Genomic DNA, 10,479 nt, shown 5'->3' with positions numbered 1-10,479 from the left:
CTGCGCCTACCTCATCCTGCAGATCTGTCCGAGTTCTACAGCTGCAGAATCTTCTTTTTCTTCTTGTTGTCCCGGGACTGCGCATCGTCGTCCGGAAAGTTAACCGTGCTCCGAGTCCCTGGTTCGGGCGCCACTGTAGACCGCCTCGACGGGTTACTCTGTCTAGGGTTTGTAACCCGCCTGGCTGGCCAGTTATTCCAGGGTCACGGAGAGGCACCACCTGAAAGGCATAGGCTGATGAGAAGGAAGGAGGCTAAGCGTATTTGTCAAAGCCTCCGTTTATTAGGGTCATGGTTACAGCTTATATAGCCCCTGAATGGGGAGCTTGGGGGGCTGGGGCATGGGACCTTGCCACGTGGTCCACGCCGTCACGATTCCTTGGTCAGGAAGTCACAAGGTGACCCACCTAGTTCTCTAGATAGTTTGGAATGTGAGGCAGGTTCTGCTAACAGATAACTCTCTATTAGCAGTTAATTTGGGTGTGAGATAGGCTTGGTCAATAAGACTATTCTCAATACAATTGGAAAGTGAAGCCCTCTGCAAAAACTCCTCACGGTGGTGCTTCCTGTAAATTTTGGGGGGACACGGCTCCTGACATGAGAGTCAACAGCTGAGAGGCTTATGTCTTTATACAAGCTTTCATATGTGAAAATCAGTCTGTATTCAGAGATGTGCACACTGTACATGGTACAGATAGGCAGCTTGGTGAACAATATTCCATGGAGCATCTTGAGTACCAACTCCCAGATTAGCAAATCAAACAGAGGCCAGTGATTCAGAAGGCTTCCACTGCCCTTGATAGCGTAGCTCTCTGGATGCTGCTAAAGAGAGGGATGGTTCTGATGCTTGTCTTCATGGTTTCATGAGGATGATGCTCCAGGACAATGTGACTTAGCGAGGGTCTGTATCATCTTGTTTTCAACTCCCTTAGCTCTAAAATATGTGCTTCCCATTCACCCATTGTCCTGTAACATTTTCAATAGATGTTATTATACTATTTTTAAAAGTTAAGCTTCATTAGAGCACAGTCATGGCTCCTCCCCTCCCCTTCTCCTGAGGAGTAAGCTATTATCCCCATGCTTCTCAAGTTGAACTGGCTGAATTGGTTGCTTTGAGGGGATTACTCAGAGACCAAATCCCATGTCCTCACATGACCTATCTGACGCCTCCTTGCCTTCAGTCTTGGCTGGGGCTGCAGGAGCTTAAGGAACAGCAGTGGTGGCCACAGCCATGGGGGCAGCAGCCAAGAGTGCAAATGGATCAGTCAAGAAGGCCCGGACCTTTTCAGCAAGTGGGAAGGTGTCCTCAGTCTCCACAGACAGACAGGACCTGCTTGCACCCACCGATGATACAGTGTGGAACACTAGTTGGGTGACCAATCTGCAGAGACACACCGGCAACATTTCAGATGCCCTCCAGGAATCCAGAGTTTGGGGTCTGTTCTTTCGTATCATCACTTCCGGGCTGTAGATGCTGCCATCGGCTGGATGATCAGCCCAGAGAAGAAGCTCAGTATGAGCGACAGTGTGGCTTCGTGGGCTCTCGCTTTGTCTCTCTTTACCTGCTCACAGCGCTCAGAGTTTCAGCAGTGCCCCTGGAGATTTTAGAGGAGAGGCCTAAAGGCCTGGAAGAAAGAGGTCTGCTCCCACCCCAGACCAGAGTTCTTGCTGGCACAGTGACCTCACACGGGGTGATGGCACCAGCATGGACAGAAGCCTGCACTTTACTGCCCAATAGTGTGTCCCTGATCTCAGTGAACACAAAGCCCACACTCCCCCAGCTATGAGGCAGCAGTTTCTCCAGAGCTGGGAAGTTTACAGATGCCCCCATAGCTGTGCACATCCTGAGCTTCTTTCTCGTCAGTACCATAACCTGCCTTCCCAGAGACATGCTGATCTACTGATCTGCTTGGAGTTCACATTGTCTGCTCCCACAATGAAGCATTTTGGACAATCATCTCAAAGATCCTAAGGAAGTAGGCAGACTTCCAGATCACTCTGTTTTCCCGGGGCATCACGGCAGTGTCTTAGGGATTGCCACATAGGGTTTAAAGACGATGTCACTGTAACGAAGATGCCTGCCGAGAAATCTTTTCTATTTTCTCTATGGCAGTTTCCTTGCCTAATGGTGGAAGTGACTAATTCCAGTAGTGCCTGTAGGACCCTCAACGCCTGAACATACCTGTTCCTCTGTGCCTCTGAGTTCCACATCTGAGGTCTTAAGACCAAGAAACTCAGGGAGGAAAGCCATCTTTGCTAATCACAGAACTTCTTTTCTTCCTATTGTCTCCTGAACAACGCAGCAGGAAGAGCTCCCACTGCGTTTGCATTGCACTAAGTCATCCAGAGATGACTCAGAGTCTACAGGTGGAGGCAGGCGGCTCTGTGCAAACCCTATAACATTTTATATGAGGGACCTGCATTCTCCAGTGCAGGCATCTGCTGGGGATCCTGGTGCCAGTCCCCATGTGACAAACGTACATGCCTTTGTGTCAGAGTTTGTTGACTGGGGCACTCCACAGCTGATGGGCAGTTGAGTTGCTTTCCAGTTTGAAGGTGTCCCCAACAATTCCTTTAGCACCTGTCAATACCTTTCTCTGATACAGTTGCTCAAGACTTTGCTGTGGTGCACTCGAGACAGATTGACAAGTCCAAAGCAATCGAGCCCGGTTACATTCTCCATGTCTGAGGGTTCTTGATGCTGCACATGGTCCTAGCGCCCACGTGTGGCCAGGCAGGAATAATTTTGTGAAGAGTTAATTGAGAAATAGAATCTCACTTTCATTTTCTCTCTACTAAGTAATGACAGTGAACACTGGACATTTTGTGCATTTGTTGACTGGTTTTTTTGGGAGGTTGGGAGGGGGGACTCTTGCTGTTTCTTCTCCTGTGAGTTTCTTGTTATTTGCAGAGTCTTTGTTTGGCTATTCATCCTGTGAACATTTGTCAGAATTCAAGTAGAGCCATGTATGTGAAACTCTAATTAAAAAAACAAAACAAAACAAAACAAAACAAAAAAAACTCCCAAAGAAACAAACTCAGAAAGCTGAAGACTCTCATAGATACACCTGTCGATAAGAACATTGACAAGTGACATGGCCAGGGGTGTGCAGAGACCACCACAGCCTGACAGAGAAAATGCTTCTGCAAGGTCAGATGCCCAGCAGTTGCCTGTCCCCCTTTGTCTTCCACTGCTCTGGGAATATGTCCTCCTGAGTTTCCCCTGCATGTGCCTTCTGGCTCAGCTCGGTCTTGAGAGACTACCCATTTGTTATTTAGGTTGGCAGCCTTTCTACGCTTGATTTATAGGACTCCTTCCCAGTATCCTGCTCAGCAGTGTTCCGTAAGGACCTTCCCCTACCTGTCACTACCCACTTCACTTTGTCATTGATCATTTTCACTTAGCAGGTTTGGATTTTAATCAAATCAACTTTTTCCCCTGTGCTTTATGCCTTTTAAAATTTAAAAATTGAAAATAGATTTTTTCATACAATATGTTCTGATTACAGTTTTCCCTCCTCCAACTTCTCCCACTGTTTTTCATTCTTAAAAACCTTTTCCATTTAAGAATACGAAATGCTTCATGAATTTGCATGCCGTTCTTGCACAGGGTCCGTGCTCGTCTTCTCTGTATCCTTCCAGTTTTATTGTATGTGCTGCTGAAGCAAACACTTTTTTCTCCTCTGATTTGAATAATCAAAAAGTACTTCTTATCTGGGCACTAACAAGAATTTTCCTCCAATGCCTTCAAGTCATTCTCTGCTGGATTCTAGTGACAGCATGCTCATTCATTCCTTGGGCAGTTTTGTGAGGTGAAGTTTTATGTTCTCTGCCAAGGTCAGGAACTGAGGGAGTCAGTGAGTTCCTCAGGATTCATAGCTGAGAATGACAAAATGGGGGAGAGATCCACGTCCACAGTAGAGATCCACGTCTATAGTAGACATCCACGTCCACAGTAGAGATCCTCGTCTATAGTAGACATCCACGTCCACAGTAGAGATCCACGTCTATAGTAGACATCCACGTCCACAGTAGAGATCCACGTCTATAGTAGACATCCACGTCCACAGTAGAGATCCACGTCTATAGTAGACATCCACGTCCACAGTAGAGATCCACGTCTATAGTAGACATCCACGTCCACAGTAGAGATCCTCGTCTATAGTAGACATCCACGTCCACAGTAGAGATCCACATCTATAGTAGACATCCACGTCCACAGTAGAGATCCACGTCTATAGTAGACATCCACGTCCACAGTAGAGATCCACGTCTATAGTAGACATCCACATCCACAGTAGAGATCCGTGTTCACAGTAGAGATCCATGACCACAGTAGAGATCTTCATCCACAGTAGAGAGAGAGCCATGTCCACAGGGGGGAGAGAGAGAGAGAGAACCCTGTCACAGTAGCCCTGGGCTCCTCCCATGGTCACAGGTTTACTTCCCTCCTTTTGGATAGGTTGGACAGGAATGCTCAGTTCACTCCCAGAGGAAAGCAGCTCGCTCAGAGAAGGAAGTGGGTTCTGGTCACTTGCTAGGGACAGAGTATGACTTCCTACCTTGCGTGGGTCCCTTGCTAGGACAGAGTACGACTTCCTACCTGTGTGTGGGTTCTGGTCACTTGCTAGGACAGAGTACAACTTCCTACCTGTGCCTTCATGGGGTATGTAGTTAGGCTGGGAACCACTCTGGGTTCATGGCCTCGCATTATCAGAGTACTAGGCCATGTCAGCTTCCTGCCCACATGGCAGGTAAAGCCTCCTCTAGGGCAGGCAGTGTGCTCCCTGTTAGCTCATGGCAGAGCTGCAAAGGTGGCCCCTCTAAAAAGGCCTTTTTTTGTTGTTTCATTTTGCTTTTCTTAGAAGTTTGAGGTCTGCCTGTTAGCCTGGTGTTCCTGGCATAGAAAGCTCCTGAAGATAATTTGCTCTAGGCTGGTTCTCCATAGCTCTGCTAGGACGTAGAAGTGACCATGTTGATGCACAGATATATCTTACTTTGACAATGGGCTTATGACTTGCAATGAAAATCACATCCTCAACTGGTCAGCCCACTACTTGATTATTTTTGGTCACAGTACCTAAGTCCAACATTTCCTCTAGTAGGTTCATATCCAAGCCTTTCCCCCAAAAGGCAACCTTCTCCTGTGTCCACTTGGATGCTTCACGTCATAAAGAAAGCCACCATTTGACCTTCTAGGTCTCAGCTCACCAAATTTCCACAAATTGTACTTGAACTCTCCTGACAGGTGAAGATACCCTAAGGAGACATTTTGTGTCCCCCACGTCCCCAGAGCTACCAAACACTGGAACTGAAAGAATCAGGATCTCCCAGGTGTCTTATAGTGGGGAAGGAAAAAGATGGGCCGTGCTGCACGGCAGATAAAGAGCTTGTCTCCCAGAAAGACTCCACACAGATCTCACATCTTGTCAGAGCAGCTTGCAGGAGAGCGGGGGCTGATACAAGGATGGGTCAGTCATCAGTGGGACCACATCTTGACCAGGACTGCTTAGCTGCGCATACTGTCAACCTGTACTTAGACCTAAATCTCATGTCAGGACCCTGGAAGACAGATTGGGGCTCAGCAAACCTCTCTGTGGTCACCTGGATAAATTTCCTCTCTCTACTTTTGACTAATTGGTCTTTTTAACTGGCCAATTGTAGGAAGGCAGCTAAGCCTAACGTATCAGGGATCCAGGGTTTGCCCTAACAATAACTATCCCTGGGAAAATGACACATTTGGGGTGTCACCCACCCACAACAAGTTGACCGCAGGCAGGGAGACAAGGCCGAATGGTTGGAACAGCAGCTGCAGTTACTTTATTGCAAAGGCCACCCACCCCTTGTCACCATTAGCTGCCTTTTGTCTTTATTTAGTGAGCAGAAATGAATGCCTGGACTCCCCCAGAGTTTCCCCAGTTGGTGCACCTTGGAGTTCTGAGCCGTTCAGGTTCTGTTGGATAGTTTGGGCTACTCCATCATCTACGGCAGGCCTTGTCAGTTTGCAAGAAATTTTAGAATTTCGATTTCTGCTGGCTATCAAAGCATCTGAGTATGACAAGGAAGGCTGAAATGTGTTTGTCTTTGGGACTTCTCTGAGCGGCTGGGTTCTGTTGAGCCCTTTGGGATGCAGAGACACAGAGGTGTTCAGAGAACTCAACTGCGATTTGTGTAGCCATGAAGAACAGTAAGTGCTCATTTTCTTACTGTCTCCTAGGGAGACTTCTAAGTGACCAGTCTTTTGTAGCCTCGTGGTGATTTATCTAAAAGCACACTTTGCATTAAATATAATTACTTCTTGTGTCATTTTCTGTCTAAAGCAGCATGGGAACAAAGTTAATCTGTCCTTTCCGGGGAAAATTCTCCTTATAGGATTTGCAAGGTGAGATAGCTCTTGAAAATCCTGCAAGGGGATTTTTTTCAGGGATGTTATCAATATGCAAGTGAGGAATGTAGGCTTGGTGTCAAGGTTGTTATACACATGGCATGGTAGCTGTGTGCGTGCAGTTCAAGGTCTTTATGTCATATATTCTTTTCTTGATGGGAATTCGAAAGACGCAGTCCCTATAAACCTCCAGGACTGGGGCACGTTGAAACTGTGTATTGTAGTAAAATGGCAAGGTTGTTACATCTTACCCAAAAGATGGATAGTTAATGTCTTTCACTTAAAGGGTGATTAAATTGTTAAAATGTTCAGAGAACATCTAAACTGATTTGTGGCAGGTAGATTTAAAACATCTCATTTGATCTAGGTATTCTTGTGTGGTTTCTAGGCTCTGCTCCCTATAAAATACGAATGTATTTGTTGACATTAAGAAGAGCTAATTTCATTATTAGATAGTAAAGTTGTGATAAGATTAATTCTAATGCTAAGATAGTGTGTCGCTAGGAGACAATACATTTTCTTATAAATAATGCTACAAGATTGAATAATTTAATATCTGAGTTGGTATATGTATACCTTGTATAGTTATCCAGGTTATGTTTTATTAAGCTGTTTATGTTTTTGACTGATTTATGCTACTCAGAAAACCATCTCTTAGCAAAGTCCTGGTTTACTTCCATACCTATTTGTGTTTAGGTCTTTCCAATGACCACTTTATAATCAACTGTTTTAAGGTGGTTTTCCTATAGGTATATATGTATGCCTGCATATATATGACCAGCAATTATACACAGATGTATATCCGAACTTTATACACATGTAAAAGTTTTCAGTGTTAGCTCAGATGTCAAGAGCACTGGCTGCTCTTCCAGAGGACCCAGATTCAGTTCCTAGCACCCATATGGTACCCCACATCCATCTGTAATTACAGTTCCAGGGGATCAGATGCCCTCTTCTGGCCTCTTCAGGGTCTATATACATGTGGTATGTATATGTACAAGTAGACAAAACATTCATACAAATTTTTTAAGCTTACAATTAAAATGTGTATTCTTAATACATGTAAAGTGACCAATAAGCACTCCTGTTTATACAGTATACATTATATCTGGATTTTAAATGTACAAAATGGCCAGTGAAATTTTCTGCCATTTCTAGTTATTGCCATTCAGATAAAACAAACAATAAAACCCAACATTTAGATAGTTCTGCTAGTTAAGACTTGACTGAAAGGTCTCCGATGTGGGGCTCAAGGGTAAACTGAGGCAGATTATTGGAGGTAAGAAGTCTAATAGAAGAGTTATTAATGCTATGGACAGAGAGACAGACAACAGCAGGGCAAGGACTCTGAGGAGAGTTCAGCTCTCACAGCCAGAAATAGACAGTCTGGTGGGACCCTCATGAGAATCAGGCCCATGGGAGGGGGTTCTTCTTATAGGCCCAGGAGGAAGAGGTGACATTTCATTCACAGTGGGAGCCTGCAGCCAGGGTCTTTGACCCCTAGGCAAAAGGCAGGATGGGGGGTATGACAAATGGCCATTCAATCCTGGCACGTGAAGTCTATCAGCTAGAGCTCCACAGTGTCTCGGCAGGAGGCCTGTGGGTTTCTGCGAGGGAGGAGGCTGCTGCAGGTACAGCAGCCTCAGCAGTAATCTGCTCTATTTTCACATCCCACCTGGGCGCTGATTGCCGTGACTGAATTAATACTTTGCTATTGAATGTGTGGTGTGCCCTTGAACATCAGAAAGTGAGACTGCCATTGTAATGTTTCCCCCAAATTGAAAAGAGTCTTAAGATTCAATTTATGTCAGTGCTGTGTTCTCATCTTACCCGGCCCAAGACTAACTCTTGCTTCAGATATAAAACCTCAGCATTACTGTGTAAAGAACTCCTGTGTGGTTCTGCGGAGTGATGTTAGCTGTTGCCAGTTCTTTTGTGTGTAAATACAGTCATGTCCTTCATGGAGTGCATAAGCCTTCAAAGTTCGGGGGAGTGTTTTACCAAGCTGATTTCCTCCCAGCTGAAACTGTCAGTGTGCTAAGCCTCGCCCCCAGAGGTGTTCCTATCCTCCTAATCCCACTATGAGACGATTCTCTTTAGTCAGCCAGACTCTTCCTAACATTACACACACCCAGCTGTGCCTCCTTATGGTTAAAAAGAGCTGGACATTCCTTATGCAAGTGTTGTGAGGCCCTGCTGGTCAGAGTTTGGGGCTATCATGGCCTGGCAGCTTTCTCCAAGCAACATGCAGGAGTTCCTCCCAGGTGATGCTTCTTGCTCTCTACCTGCCCTTATTTGGAGGAAGTCTGTAGGCCTGGACACCTGACTTAGCTCAAGGATGACCCTGCAAACATTCTTCCCCTGTGGGTGCATGGTAATTAAATAGCGTGTTCTAGCTATTTTTAGAGGGCTGTGCTTCCCCTAATCCAGCTTTATGTTAGGAGTATGTCACTTAATGCGAATTAGGGTTTGACCCCAGGCTTCCCAATCGTACATGTTTCTTATTCTCTGGAGTAAAGTTGAGTAGTCTCACTGAAGGGCTGTCTCAGTCATATCCACAGGTGTCTTAACCCTATTCCTCACTTCTGTTGCCTACTCCCTGGTGGACCAGCAGCCAAAGATCCCGAGGAAGGAGAACCCTCGCCAGGGAGAGCATCTGTAAATGACTCTGCAAGTTTCAAACTCGTTTTCATTCACTGTTTGCTCTGCGGGTTGTGCTTTTGTAAAACTTCAGATCGGTTGCCAGTTAACATTCTACAGAAACACAGCTCCGAAGAAAAGATTCCAGGACATCACCCACAGGATGGAAGTCATTAAGTTTAAGAAAAAATCCAGGTGGGTTTGGCTAAAAGCCACTCCTTTGGTGCCTCTGGGTTGCTCAAAGTTGACCACAGAGGGTTTTTATTGGCAGTTAACTCCTGATATCACTTGCTTATCACTGTGCCTTCCCAAACTAGGAACATCAAATCTCAGCAACAAAGAACAGGTACAATCAAGCCACAGGATGGCTAATCAGTGGAATGTGGTGGTTTGAACAGAAATGGCCGCATGGACTCATAGGTTCAAACGCTTGTTCTGCAGGGAATGGAGGTGTGACATTGTTGGAGAAAGTGTGTCACTGGGGGTGGGCTTTGGGGGTTCAGAAGCCCAAGCTCAGGCCCAGTGTCACTCTCTCTTCCTGCTGCCTCTCCAGCACCGTGTCTGCCTGCATGCTGCCATGCTTTCCTCCATGATGATAATGGACTCAGTCTCTGAACTTAGTCAGCCCCAATGAATGTTTTCCTTTATAAGAGTTTCTGTATAGCCAGGCAGCGGTGGTGGTGCACAGCTTTCATCCCAGCGCGTAGGAAGCAGACACAGGCAGAGTCCTGTGAGTTCAAGTGAGACAGTCGGGACAGCACAGAGAAACCCTGTCTTGAAAAAAATAAGAGTTTCTGTGGTCGTGGTGTCCCTCTTCACAGCAGTAGAGCGCTATGACAGGTATCTTTAGAGAATATGAGAGAGAGAGAGAGAGAGAGAGAGAGAGAGAGGAGTGGCAGAATTTCAACAAGTCACTTTGAGAGGTAAGATAACTTGACAACAAAGGCAATCTATGATAGCGGGAGTGCATTTCTTCATTTGACACACATTCTTTGAGTTCCTACTATGTGCCAACCCCCCTACTGTGTACCCATCCCCATGCCAGAGTCTTGTTTTCAGGAGCTTTCTCTGAAGAAGTGAAGAGACATAAACATGTGGAAACACACAGGCAAACAAGACCTTTCCAGAGCTGCAAGGAAGGCTGCCAGGGAGAAGAATTCCATGTCTGAAAACAGCCAGGGACTGAGTTCAGAGCCCACCCATGGAACCCGCAGGAACATCAAACAAAAGACCCCATGACGGAAGCCAGCTCAGGACCTTGAACACTGAAGAGAAGCCCCATGTGTCTGCATCAAGAGATGAGAGGAAGTGAGGATAAGGAGGCCAAGGTGGGACCTTGTGAGTCATGGAGGACTAAGTCAGATCCCAAGTGCAGGGAGGCAGTGGCTTGAGAGTTAGAATTGAGACACCATGCTCCTTATTCTCCAAAGGGAGTAGCTCTCTCTGGCTACAGCG

The 10,479-nt window shown here is 46.1% G+C and overlaps 1 non-coding gene and 1 pseudogene across 1 annotated transcript; both read right to left on the bottom strand.

Moving 5' to 3' along the window:
* Positions 1 to 1,124: 1,124 nt before the first annotated feature.
* On the bottom strand, positions 1,125 to 2,014 carry LOC130885986 (60S acidic ribosomal protein P0-like; annotated as a pseudogene).
* Positions 2,015 to 3,564: 1,550 nt separating this feature from the next.
* Positions 3,565 to 3,671, bottom strand: LOC130886298 (U6 spliceosomal RNA). Its single transcript, XR_009058271.1, has one exon. It is a non-coding gene; the product is annotated as a U6 spliceosomal RNA (small nuclear RNA).
* Positions 3,672 to 10,479: the final 6,808 nt, after the last annotated feature.

This window comes from Chionomys nivalis, chromosome 13 (assembly GCF_950005125.1).
Source record: "Chionomys nivalis chromosome 13, mChiNiv1.1, whole genome shotgun sequence".
NCBI classification, from domain to species: Eukaryota; Metazoa; Chordata; class Mammalia; order Rodentia; family Cricetidae; genus Chionomys; species Chionomys nivalis.
Note: the sequence above shows the minus strand (reverse complement) of the source record. Positions and strands in the feature narration are given on the sequence as shown.